Source organism: Pleurodeles waltl, chromosome 12, assembly GCF_031143425.1.
Source record: "Pleurodeles waltl isolate 20211129_DDA chromosome 12, aPleWal1.hap1.20221129, whole genome shotgun sequence".
Lineage (NCBI taxonomy): Eukaryota > Metazoa > Chordata > Amphibia > Caudata > Salamandridae > Pleurodeles > Pleurodeles waltl.
Window position 1 is genome coordinate 117,925,271 of NC_090451.1, and position 13,118 is coordinate 117,938,388.

General features: G+C 43.4%; 4 non-coding genes across 4 annotated transcripts; all 4 read left to right on the plus strand.

The window, feature by feature from the left end:
* Nucleotides 1-1,909: 1,909 nt before the first annotated feature.
* On the plus strand, nt 1,910-1,983 carry TRNAI-AAU (transfer RNA isoleucine (anticodon AAU)). Its single transcript has one exon. It is a non-coding gene; the product is annotated as a tRNA-Ile (tRNA).
* Nucleotides 1,984-5,576: 3,593 nt separating this feature from the next.
* On the plus strand, nt 5,577-5,650 carry TRNAF-AAA (transfer RNA phenylalanine (anticodon AAA)). The gene has a single exon. It is a non-coding gene; the product is annotated as a tRNA-Phe (tRNA).
* A 3,593-nt stretch (nt 5,651-9,243) lies between these two features.
* TRNAI-AAU (transfer RNA isoleucine (anticodon AAU)) lies at nt 9,244-9,317 on the plus strand. The gene has a single exon. It is a non-coding gene; the product is annotated as a tRNA-Ile (tRNA).
* Nucleotides 9,318-12,910: 3,593 nt separating this feature from the next.
* Nucleotides 12,911-12,984, plus strand: TRNAI-AAU (transfer RNA isoleucine (anticodon AAU)). Its single transcript has one exon. It is a non-coding gene; the product is annotated as a tRNA-Ile (tRNA).
* Nucleotides 12,985-13,118: the final 134 nt, after the last annotated feature.

The window sequence follows — 13,118 nt, forward strand, 5'->3', positions numbered from 1 at the left end:
TACAGAAAAGTCCCTAAAAACCTTTATCGCAAAGCAATGAGCTTTCAGAGTGGAAAGAGATTCAAGTGAAACCCATTCAGAAGAAAATGCAAAATAGCAGACAAACTACAGGTAGGTGCCAAAAGATCATGAGCAGAACATCACGTCTCCAAAGACTTCCAGTTCTTTGAGTAAGACTTCGAAGTAGAAGGCCTGCTGGAGTGCTGAATTAACTCCACTAAGGAAGAGGAAAGACCCTTTGCTAGCAGTCCAGACTTCTCAACCTCCAAAGCGATAGAGTGAGTTGGAGCAAGAAGGTCAGGGACGACGTTCTGACAGAGACACACTTGAGCAGTACTCAAGGATGTAGAAGAGCCAGGGGTTCAGAAGAGGAAACCATGACATCTCTGGCCAATAAGGGCCCACAAGAATAAAGTTCCCTCCCCCCGGCTGAGACTTGAAGAGAACCATCTGGATCAATAAAAAGTGGGGGAATGTATAAAGGAGACTTCTCAGCCACTTTATCACCAATACGTCCACTACCTAGGCTCCTTGTTCCGGAAGCCTGGATCAGAATCGACAAAGATGAGCATTGTCCTTGTTTGAAAAGAGATCCAGAAAGGGTTTCACAAACTCTCGGCATATCTCTCAAAACAACGACCTGGATAACGTCAACTCCAGGATATTTGGAAACCTCCAGCTGTCTGCCATCACATTGTCAGTGCCCTTGATGTGTACTGCCGACGTATGCAACAGGTTGATCTCTGCCCAATAACCCAATTGTTCTGCTATTGCATTGAGGGATTTTGAATGCATGCTTCACTGTTGGTTAATGTAAAAGACAGCTACCTTATTCTCTGTCTTTACTAGCACATTTTTTTGAGACAGATGATGATGGGAAACTTCAAAGCCCTGAAGATTACCATCAACTCCATCTATTTCCATGACCTCTGACTCTCTAGGAAAGACCACTTGAATCGACAGGATCAGTCCAACACAGTAGCTCTCCAGCCAGGTTTGCTGGCATCTGTTGCGAGGAATTCAGGAGCATCCAGGTGTATTAGTGTCCACTTAGACCAGTGGTCTTCAAACTCTTTAATGCCGCATCCACCCAATGGGAAAAAAAAACATTGGTGCCTCCCCTCTGAATTGTCCACAATTCTTCTATTAAATTGACACTGTTTAAATATGTCTAGACCTATTTAAACATTGCAGTTAAGTTCTGTTACTGTTTTAAAAATGCAATCATATACATGACCCCAAATATACTATTCTGGTCAGGCCTGCCCTACTAACCAATTGCAGCGTCATGCTCTGCTGAGTAAACGGATCTCATGACAGTGAGGAATGCACAGGCCGGGTGGTGCCCGGCGCACAAAATTGCGCCTTCTTGTGTTGTACGTCTCTTCGCGCAAATGCGAACTCAGGTTTCCTGCACTGTGGTCGGCAGGAGAGACATGGAAAGGCGCAGTAGGGAAGGCTTGAGCAACGAACCGTTGGCTATGTTTTGTTGTTACTTTGTTGACATGAGCTCAAGTAATTTAAGCAGAAGGAACGGCCAGACCTAAAAAAAACTCTCTTACCTCCAACGCCGAATAACCACTATAATTATAATATCTCAAAAGCAGCTGGCCTTGTAAACTTAATGACCAAGCAAGCCGATGCATTTTGGGTTTTGTTGTAAAAGAATAAAAATACTATCCCTCCTTTCCTTTTTTTCCGGCAACAAGCGATGTTACAAAGATATCACAGCACACAGTGAGATTGAGTGAAAGAAGAGGCACTGAGGCTGGCGTGCAGCACTCCACAGCTCTTGTTATTGTAATCCAGACAGGGGGCGGAAGGAGAAAAGTATGAAGGAATTGCTACAGTGAGACCAACTCTTCTATCTATCTGCATTACATGGAAAAAGCATATCTTTAGTACTCATGGCTGGTTAGCTCAGTTGGTTAGAGCGTGGTGCTAATAACGCCAAGGTCGTGGGTTCGATCCCCGTACGGGCCAGGTTGCATTTTTTCTCTCAACTAAACTCTTTTTTTCTCATTTAATCAAGCTCTTCTAATTCCATACACTCTGTTGCTCCAGTATACGTTCACTTTCCATTAGTCCTTCTTTTGCCACTGCTGACCAAAGCTCAAGCCGGCAGCGCCAGTAGAACAACACAAGTGCAAGGGATTGTCTCTCCAAGATGGAGACACTGCCTCAGACTATGTCTCGTGAGAGGTGGAGGGAGACCAAGAGCTGATTATTAGATGCGTGGGGATAAGAGGAACATAACTCAGGTGAACAGATTCTGGATAGTGATGCTATAGCTAGGATCTGCAACGTTACAGGGGAAAGGATAGGAAAATAATTAGGTGACAGAAGTATAGAAGTGGCTACAAGGGGGTGTGTCTCTTAAGAGGGCCGAAAGATACACTGAAGGCGAAGGTGAAGTGAAAGAAGAAAGAAAGATCAAAGGAAGTCGACAGTGATTGAGAGAAAACTCACAAAGGCAAATTGAGCAAAAGACAAGGCCTGGGGAGTTAGACTACTTCAATGCAAATTTACGCCGCAGATGAGCATGACAACTGACCCTTGTACAGTGGTGCTGAAACAATTTTCAGTGTGGGGGTGCTGCCATCAAAGGGCTTCTGAAAATCCAGGAATCATACAAAGAACTAGTCCTGCGGAATGAGCCACGCACATTCAGAAAGAGTGGTGATGCGTTGGTTACTTATTGGTAATCTTCATTAGCATTAGTCCATTGCGTCCTTGTGACAGTCATTACAAAGTAAGGTGATGTCACCTTCCAACAGGAAGAAAGAACAGAAGGATCCTTAAATGCTAGCCCCATGCACCCAACCTGGGTGCCAAGCCCTTGCCAAAGGACTGATGGGAAGGTGGGCAGGATGTAATGTTTGTGACAAAGACAAGATGGACTAAGGGTAATGCAGAGTTCAAAACATTGGTACTCAAATGCAAAACAGAAAAATTATTAAGCCATAATGCTTGACAAATGTATGCTCTGAGGACCAAGTAGCCACCCTAGGAATTTCCTAGATTGTTACTCACTGGAATTCAACCCAGGAGGTGGCCATTCCTCTCGTAGACCATCCCTGAACTGGAAGATATTCTAAAAAGCCTTGCAAAGCCAGAAAAATTGACAACTTAATCCACCTACTCAGAGTCATAAAAGTCACCTTCTTGTCTTTTCCAGGCTGTCCAAAAGTCACAAACAAGGAGTCGGTTTTCCTGAACTGCAGAGGCCTGGTGACATAAATGAAAAGAGCTCTTTAAACATCAAGTGTATTCAGAAAATATTCCTCCGGAGAGGAAGGAGAGGGAATGAAAGAAGGAAGAATTATTTCCTAAGATCTATCAAAAATAGACTTAACCTTTGCAGCAAAGGTAAGGCTAGGCCTTAAAGTTACCCCATCTTCCAAAGTATCAAATGAAGAGAGGACAGCATTTTAAGGCTCCCAGCTCCCCAATTGTTCTCAGCAAGGTGATAGGAAATAGGAAAATAACTTTATAGGAAACAATCTTTATGTCTACAGTATCCAGATCCTCAAAGAGATAAAATTGCAAAGCCTATAAAAGAGTAGGAAGATTCTGAGTTGGAGAAAAGGGATTTTTCAACTGTTCTTACAATTGACAAAAGATCAGAACAGTCTAGACACCAAAGATTGTAACATCTTCGAAGGTACAGAAAAGTCCCTAAAAACCTTTATCGCAAAGCAATGAGCTTTCAGTGTGGAAAGAGATTCAAGTGAAACCCATTCAGAAGAAAATGCAAAATAGCAGACAAACTACAGGTAGGTGCCAAAAGATCATGAGCAGAACATCACGTCTCAAAAGACTTCCAGTTCTTTGAGTAAGACTTCGAAGTAGAAGGCCTGCTGGAGTGCTGAATTAACTCCACTAAGGAAGAGGAAAGACCCTTTGCTAGCAGTCCAGACTTCTCAACCTCCAAAGCGATAGAGTGAGTTGGAGCAAGAAGGTCAGGGATGACGTTCTGAGAGAGACACACTTGAGCAGTACCCAAGGAGGTAGAAGAGCCAGGGGTTCAGAAGAGGAAACCATGACATCTCTGGCCAATAAGGGCCCAGAAGAATAAAGTTCCCTCCCCCCTGCTGAGACTTGAAGAGAACCATCTGGATCAATAAAAAGTGGGGGAATGTATAAAGGAGACTTCTCAGCCACTTTATCACCAATACGTCCACTACCTAGGCTCCTTGTTCCGGAAGCCTGGATCAGAATCGACAAAGATGAGCATTGTCCTTGTTTGAAAAGAGATCCAGAAAGGGTTTCACAAACTCTCGGCATATCTCTCAAAACAACGACCTGGATAACGTCAACTCCAGCAAATTTGGAAACCTACAGCTGTCTGCCATCACATTGTCGGTGCCCTTGATGTGTACTGCCGAAGTGTGCAACAGGTTGATCTCTGCCCAATAACCCAATTGTTCTGCTATTGCATTGAGGGATTTTGAATGCATGCTTCACTGTTGGTTAATGTAAAAGACAGCTACCTTATTCTCTGTCTTTACTAGCACATTTTTTTGAGACAGATGATGATGGGAAAACTTCAAAGCCCTGAAGATTACCATCAACTCCATCTATTTCCATGACCTCTGACTCTCTAGGAAAGACCACTTGAATCAACAGGATCAGTCCAACACAGTAGCTCTCCAGCCAGGTTTGCTGGCATCTGTTGCGAGGAATTCAGGAGCATCCAGGTGTATTAGTGTCCACTTAGACCAGTGGTCTTCAAACTCTTTAATGCCGCATCCACCCAATGGGAAAAAAAAACATTGGTGCCTCCCCTCTGAATTGTCCACAATTCTTCTATTAAATTGACACTGTTTAAATATGTCTAGACCTATTTAAACATTGCAGTTAAGTTCTGTTACTGTTTTAAAAATGCAATCAAATACATGACCCCAAATATACTATTCTGGTCAGGCCTGCCCTACTAACCAATTGCAGCGTCATGCTCTGCTGAGTAAACTGATCTCACGACAGTGAGGAATGCACAGGCCGCGTGGTCCCCGGCGCACAAAAGCGCGCCTTCTTGTGTTGTACGTCTCTTCGCGCAAATGCAAACTCAGATTTCCTGCACTGTGGTCGGCAGGAGAGACATGGGAAGGCGCAGTAGGGAAGGTTTGAGCAACGAACCGTTGGCTATGTTTTGTTGTTACTTTGTTGACATGAGCTCAAGTAATTTGAAGCAGAAGGAACGGCCAGACCTAAAAAAAACTCTCTTACCTCCAACGCCGAATAACCACTATAATTATAATATCTCAAAAGCAGCTGGCCTTGTAAACTTAATGACCAAGCAAGCCGATGCATTTTGGGTTTTGTTGTAAAAGAATAAAAATACTATCCCTCCTTTCCTTTTTTTACGGCAACAAGCGATGTTACAAAGATATCACAGCACACAGTGAGATTGAGTGAAAGAAGAGGCACAGAGGCTGGCGTGCAGCACTCCACAGCTCTTGTTATTGTAATCTAGACAGGGGGCGGAAGGAGAAAAGTATGAAGGAATTGCGATAGTGAGACCAGCTCTTCTATCTATCTGCATTACATGGAAAAAGGATTTCTGTAGTACTCATGGCAAGTTAGCTCAGTTGGTTAGAGCATGGTGCTAAAAACGCCAAGGTCGTGGGTTTGATCCCCATACGGGCCAGGTTGCATTTTTTCTCTCAACTAAACTCTTTTTTTCTCATTTAATCAAGCTCTTATAAATCCATACACTCTGTTGCTCTAGTATACGTTCACTTTCCATTAGTCCTTCTTTTGCCACTGCTGACCAAAGCTCAAGCCGGCAGCGCCAGTAGAACAACACAAGTGCAAGGGATTGTCTCTCCAAGATGGAGACACTGCCTCAGACTATGTCTCGTGAGAGGTGGAGGGAGACCAAGAGCTGATTATTAGATGCGTGGGGATAAGAGGAACATAACTCAGGTGAACAGATTCTGGATAGTGATGCTATAGCTAGGATCAGCAACGTTACAGGGGAAAGGATAGGAAAATAATTAGGTGACAGAAGTATAGAAGTGGCCACAAGGGGGTGTGTCTCTTAAGAGGGCCGAAAGATACACTGAAGGCGAAGGTGAAGTGAAAGAAGAAAGAAAGATCAAAGGAAGTCGACAGTGATTGAGAGAAAACTCACAAAGGCAAATTGAGCAAAAGACAAGGCCTGGGGAGTTAGACTACTTCAATGCAAATTTACGCCGCAGATGAGCATGACAACTGACCCCTGTACAGTGGTGCTGAAACAATTTTCAGTGTGGGGGTGCTGCCATCAAAGGGCTTCTGAAAATCCAGGAATTATACAAAGAACAAGTCCTGCGGAATGAGCCACGCACATTCAGAAAGAGTGGTGATGCGTTGGTTACTTATTGGTAATCTTCATTAGCCTTAGTCCATTGCGTCCTTGTGACAGTCATTACAAAGTAGGGTGATGTCACCTTCCAACAGGAAGAATGAACAGGAGGATCCTTAAATTCTAGCCCCATGCACCCAACCTGGGTGCCAAGCCCTTGCCAAAGGACTGATGAGAAGGTGGGCAGGATGTAATGTTTGTGACAAAGACAAGATGGACTAAGGGTAATGCAGAGTTCAAAACATTGGTACTCAAATGCAAAACAGAAAAATTATTAAGCCATAATGCTTGACAAATGTATGCTCTGAGGACCAAGTAGCCACCCTAGGAATTTCCTAGATTGTTACTCACTGGAATTCAACCCAGGAGGTGGCCATTCCTCTCGTAGACCATCCCTTAACTGGAAGATATTCTAAAAAGCCTTGCAAAGCCAGAAAAATTGACAACTTAATCCACCTACTCAGAGTCATAAAAGTCACCTTCTTGTCTTTTCCAGGCTGTCCAAAAGTCACAAACAAGGAGTCGGTTTTCCTGAACTGCAGAGGCCTGGTGACATAAATGAAAAGAGCTCTTTAAACATCAAGTGTATTCAGAAAATGTTCCTCCGGAGAGGAAGGAGAGGGAATGAAAGAAGGAAGAATTATTTCCTAAGATCTATCAAAAATAGACTTAACCTTTGCAGCAAAGGTAAGGCTAGGCCTTAAAGTTACCCCATCTTCTAAAGTATCAAGTGAAGAGAGGACATCATTTTAAGGCTCCCAGCTCCCCAATTGTTCTCAGCAAGATGATAGGAAATAGGAAAATAACTTTATAGGAAATAATCTTTATGTCTACAGTATCCAGATCCTCAAAGAGATAAAATTGCAAAGCCTATAAAAGAGTAGGAAGATTCTGAGTTGGAGAAAAGGGATTTTTCAACTGGTCTTACAATTGACAAAAGATCAGAACAGTCTAGACACCAAAGACTGTAACATCGACGAAGGTACAGAAAAGTCCCTAAAAACCTTTATCGCAAAGCAATGAGCTTTCAGAGTGGAAAGAGATTCAAGTGAAATCCATTCAGAAGAAAATGCAAAATAGCAGACAAACTACAGGTAGGTGCCAAAAGATCATGAGCAGAACATCACGTCTCAAAAGACTTCCAGTTCTTTGAGTAAGACTTCGAAGTAGAAGGCCTGCTGGAGTGCTGAATTAACTCCACTAAGGAAGAGGAAAGACCCTTTGCTAGCAGTCCAGACTTCTCAACCTCCAAAGCGATATAGTGAGTTGGAGCAAGTAGGTCAGGGACGACGTTCTGACAGAGATACACTTGAGCAGTACCCAAGGAGGTAGAAGAGCCAGGGGTTCAGAAGAGGAAACCATGACATCTCTGGCCAATAAGGGCCCACAAGAATAAAGTTCCCTCCCCCCTGCTGAGACTTGAAGAGAACCATCTGGATCAATAAAAAGTGGGGGAATGTATAAAGGAGACTTCTCAGCCACTTTATCACCAATACGTCCACTACCTAGGCTCCTTGTTCCGGAAGCCTGGATCAGAATCGACAAAGATGAGCATTGTCCTTGTTTGAAAAGAGATCCAGAAAGGGTTTCACAAACTCTCGGCATATCTCTCAAAACAACGACCTGGATAATGTCAACTCCAGCAAATTTGGAAACCTCAAGCTGTCTGCCATCACATTGTCGGTGCCCTTGATGTGTACTGGCGACGTGTGCAACAGGTTGATCTCTGCCCAATAACCCAATTGTTCTGCTATTGCATTGAGGGATTTTGAATGCATGCTTCACTGTTGGTTAATGTAAAAGACAGCTACCTTATTCTCTGTCATTACTAGCACATTTTTTTGAGACAGATGATGATGGGAAAACTTCAAAGCCCTGAAGATTACCATCAACTCCATCTATTTCCATGACCTCCGACTCTCTAGGAAAGACCACTTGAATCGACAGGATCAGTCCAACACAGTAGCTCTCCAGCCAGGTTTGCTGGCATCTGTTGCGAAGAATTCAGGAGCATCCAGGTGTATTAGTGTCCACTTAGACAAGTGGTCTTCAAACTCTTTAATGCCGCATCCACCCAATGGGAAAAAAAAACATTGGTGCCTCCCCTCTGAATTGTCCACAATTCTTCTATTAAATTGACACTGTTTAAATATGTCTAGACCTATTTAAACATTGCAGTTAAGTTCTGTTACTGTTTTAAAAATGCAATCAAATAAATGACCCCAAATATACTATTCTGGTCAGGCCTGCCCTACTAACCAATTGCAGCGTCATGCTCTGCTGAGTAAACTGATCTCACGACAGTGAGGAATGCACAGGCCGGGTGGTGCCCGGCGCACGAAAGCGCGCCTTCTTGTGTTGTACTTCTCTTCGCGCAAATGCAAACTCAGATTTCCTGCACTGTGGTCGGCAGGAGAGACATGGGAAGGCGCAGTAGGGAAGGCTTGAGCAACGAACCGTTGGCTATGTTTTGTTGTTACTTTGTTGACAAGAGCTAAAGTAATTGGAAGCAGAAGGAACGGCCAGACCTAAAAAAAACTCTCTTACCTCCAACGCCGAATAACCACTATAATTATAATATCTCAAAAGCAGCTGGCCTTGTAAACTTAATGAGCAAGCAAGCCGATGCATTTTGGGTTTTGTTGTAAAAGAATAAAAATACTATCCATCCTTTCCTTTTTTTCCGGCAACAAGCGATGTTACAAAGATATCACAGCACACAGTGAGATTGAGTGAAAGAAGAGGCACTGAGGCTGGCGTGCAGCACTCCACAGCTCTTGTTATTGTAATCCAGACAGGGGGCGGAAGGACAAAAGTATGAAGGAATTGCGATAGTTAGACCAACTCTTCTATCTATCTGCATTTCATGGAAAAAGGATATCTATAGTACTCATGGCCGGTTAGCTCAGTTGGTTAGAGCATGGTGCTAATAACACCAAGGTCACGGGTTTGATCCCCGTACGGGCCAGGTTGCATTCTTTCTCTCAACTAAACTCTTTTTTTCTCATTTAATCAAGCTCTTATAAATCCATACACTCTGTTGCTCCAGTATACGTTCACTTTCCATTAGTCCTTCTTTTGCCACTGCTGACCAAAGCTCAAGCCGGCAGCGCCAGTAGAACAACACAAGTGCAAGGGATTGTCTCTCCAAGATGGAGACACTGCCTCAGACTATGTCTCGTGAGAGGTGGAGGGAGACCAAGAGCTGATTATTAGATGCGTGGGGATAAGAGGAACATAACTCAGGTGAACAGATTCTGGATAGTGATGCTATAGCTAGGATCAGCAACGTTACAGGGGAAAGGATAGGAAAATAATTAGGTGACAGAAGTATAGAAGTGGCTACAAGGGGGTGTGTCTCTCAAGAGGGCCGAAAGATACACTGAAGGCGAAGGTGAAGTGAAAGAAGAAAGAAAGATCAAAGGAAGTCGACAGTGATTGAGAGAAAACTCACAAAAACAAATTGAGCAAAAGACAAGGCCTGGGGAGTTAGACTACTTCAATGCAAATTTACGCCGCAGATGAGCATGACAACTGACCCTTGTACAGTGGTGCTGAAACAATTTTCAGTGTGGGGGTGCTGCCATCAAAGGGCTTCTGAAAATCCAGGAATTATACAAAGAACAAATCCTGCGGAATGAGCCACGCACATTCAGAAAGAGTGGTGATGCGTTGGTTACTTATTGGTAATCTTCATTAGCCTTAGTCCATTGCGTCCTTGTGACAGTCATTACAAAGTAAGGTGATGTCACCTTCCAACAGGAATAAAGAACAGGAGGATCCTTAAATGCTAGCCCCATGCACCCAACCTGGGTACCAAGCCCTTGCCAAAGGACTGATGGGAAGGTGGGCAGGATGTAATGTTTGTGACAAAGACAAGATGGACTAAGGGTAATGCAGAGTTCAAAACATTGGTACTCAAATGCAAAACAGAAACATTATTAAGCCATAATGCTTGACAAATGTATGCTCTGAGGACCAAGTAGCCACCCTAGGAATTTCCTAGATTGTTACTCACTGGAATTCAACCCAGGAGGTGGCCATTCCTCTCGTAGACCATCCCTGAACTGGAAGATATTCTAAAAAGCCTTGCAAAGCCAGAAAAATTGACAACTTAATCCACCTACTCAGAGTCATAAAAGTCACCTTCTTGTCTTTTCCAGGCTGTCCAAAAGTCACAAACAAGGAGTCGGTTTTCCTGAACTGCAGAGGCCTGTTGACATGAATGAAAAGAGCTCTTTAAACATCAAGTGTATTCAGAAAATGTTCCTCCGGAGAGGAAGGAGAGGGAATGAAAGAAGGAAGAATTATTTCCTAAGATCTATCAAAAATAGACTTAACCTTTGCAGCAAAGGTAAGGCTAGGCCTTAAAGTTACCCCATCTTCTAAAGTATCAAGTGAAGAGAGGACAGCATTTTAAGGCTCCCAGCTCCCCAATTGTTCTCAGCAAGATGATAGGAAATAGGAAAATAACTTTATAGGAAACAATCTTTATGTCTACAGTATCCAGATCCTCAAAGAGATAAAATTGCAAAGCCTATAAAAGAGTAGGAAGATTCTGAGTTGGAGAAAAGGGATTTTTCAACTGGTCTTACAATTGACAAAAGATCAGAACAGTCTAGACACCAAAGACTGTAACATCGACGAAGGTACAGAAAAGTCCCTAAAAACCTTTATCGCAAAGCAATGAGCTTTCAGAGTGGAAAGAGATTCAAGTGAAATCCATTCAGAAGAAAATGCAAAATAGCAGACAAACTACAGGTAGGTGCCAAAAGATCATGAGCAGAACATCACGTCTCAAAAGACTTCCAGTTCTTTGAGTAAGACTTCGAAGTAGAAGGCCTGCTGGAGTGCTGAATTAACTCCACTAAGGAAGAGGAAAGACCCTTTGCTAGCAGTCCAGACTTCTCAACCTCCAAAGCGATATAGTGAGTTGGAGCAAGTAGGTCAGGGACGACGTTCTGACAGAGATACACTTGAGCAGTACCCAAGGAGGTAGAAGAGCCAGGGGTTCAGAAGAGGAAACCATGACATCTCTGGCCAATAAGGGCCCACAAGAATAAAGTTCCCTCCCCCCTGCTGAGACTTGAAGAGAACCATCTGGATCAATAAAAAGTGGGGGAATGTATAAAGGAGACTTCTCAGCCACTTTATCACCAATACGTCCACTACCTAGGCTCCTTGTTCCGGAAGCCTGGATCAGAATCGACAAAGATGAGCATTGTCCTTGTTTGAAAAGAGATCCAGAAAGGGTTTCACAAACTCTCGGCATATCTCTCAAAACAACGACCTGGATAATGTCAACTCCAGCAAATTTGGAAACCTCAAGCTGTCTGCCATCACATTGTCGGTGCCCTTGATGTGTACTGGCGACGTGTGCAACAGGTTGATCTCTGCCCAATAACCCAATTGTTCTGCTATTGCATTGAGGGATTTTGAATGCATGCTTCACTGTTGGTTAATGTAAAAGACAGCTACCTTATTCTCTGTCATTACTAGCACATTTTTTTGAGACAGATGATGATGGGAAAACTTCAAAGCCCTGAAGATTACCATCAACTCCATCTATTTCCATGACCTCCGACTCTCTAGGAAAGACCACTTGAATCGACAGGATCAGTCCAACACAGTAGCTCTCCAGCCAGGTTTGCTGGCATCTGTTGCGAAGAATTCAGGAGCATCCAGGTGTATTAGTGTCCACTTAGACAAGTGGTCTTCAAACTCTTTAATGCCGCATCCACCCAATGGGAAAAAAAAACATTGGTGCCTCCCCTCTGAATTGTCCACAATTCTTCTATTAAATTGACACTGTTTAAATATGTCTAGACCTATTTAAACATTGCAGTTAAGTTCTGTTACTGTTTTAAAAATGCAATCAAATAAATGACCCCAAATATACTATTCTGGTCAGGCCTGCCCTACTAACCAATTGCAGCGTCATGCTCTGCTGAGTAAACTGATCTCACGACAGTGAGGAATGCACAGGCCGGGTGGTGCCCGGCGCACGAAAGCGCGCCTTCTTGTGTTGTACTTCTCTTCGCGCAAATGCAAACTCAGATTTCCTGCACTGTGGTCGGCAGGAGAGACATGGGAAGGCGCAGTAGGGAAGGCTTGAGCAACGAACCGTTGGCTATGTTTTGTTGTTACTTTGTTGACAAGAGCTAAAGTAATTGGAAGCAGAAGGAACGGCCAGACCTAAAAAAAACTCTCTTACCTCCAACGCCGAATAACCACTATAATTATAATATCTCAAAAGCAGCTGGCCTTGTAAACTTAATGAGCAAGCAAGCCGATGCATTTTGGGTTTTGTTGTAAAAGAATAAAAATACTATCCATCCTTTCCTTTTTTTCCGGCAACAAGCGATGTTACAAAGATATCACAGCACACAGTGAGATTGAGTGAAAGAAGAGGCACTGAGGCTGGCGTGCAGCACTCCACAGCTCTTGTTATTGTAATCCAGACAGGGGGCGGAAGGACAAAAGTATGAAGGAATTGCGATAGTTAGACCACCTCTTCTATCTATCTGCATTTCATGGAAAAAGGATATCTATAGTACTCATGGCCGGTTAGCTCAGTTGGTTAGAGCATGGTGCTAATAACACCAAGGTCACGGGTTTGATCCCCGTACGGGCCAGGTTGCATTCTTTCTCTCAACTAAACTCTTTTTTTCTCATTTAATCAAGCTCTTATAAATCCATACACTCTGTTGCTCCAGTATACGTTCACTTTCCATTAGTCCTTCTTTTGCCACTGCTGACCAAAGCTCAA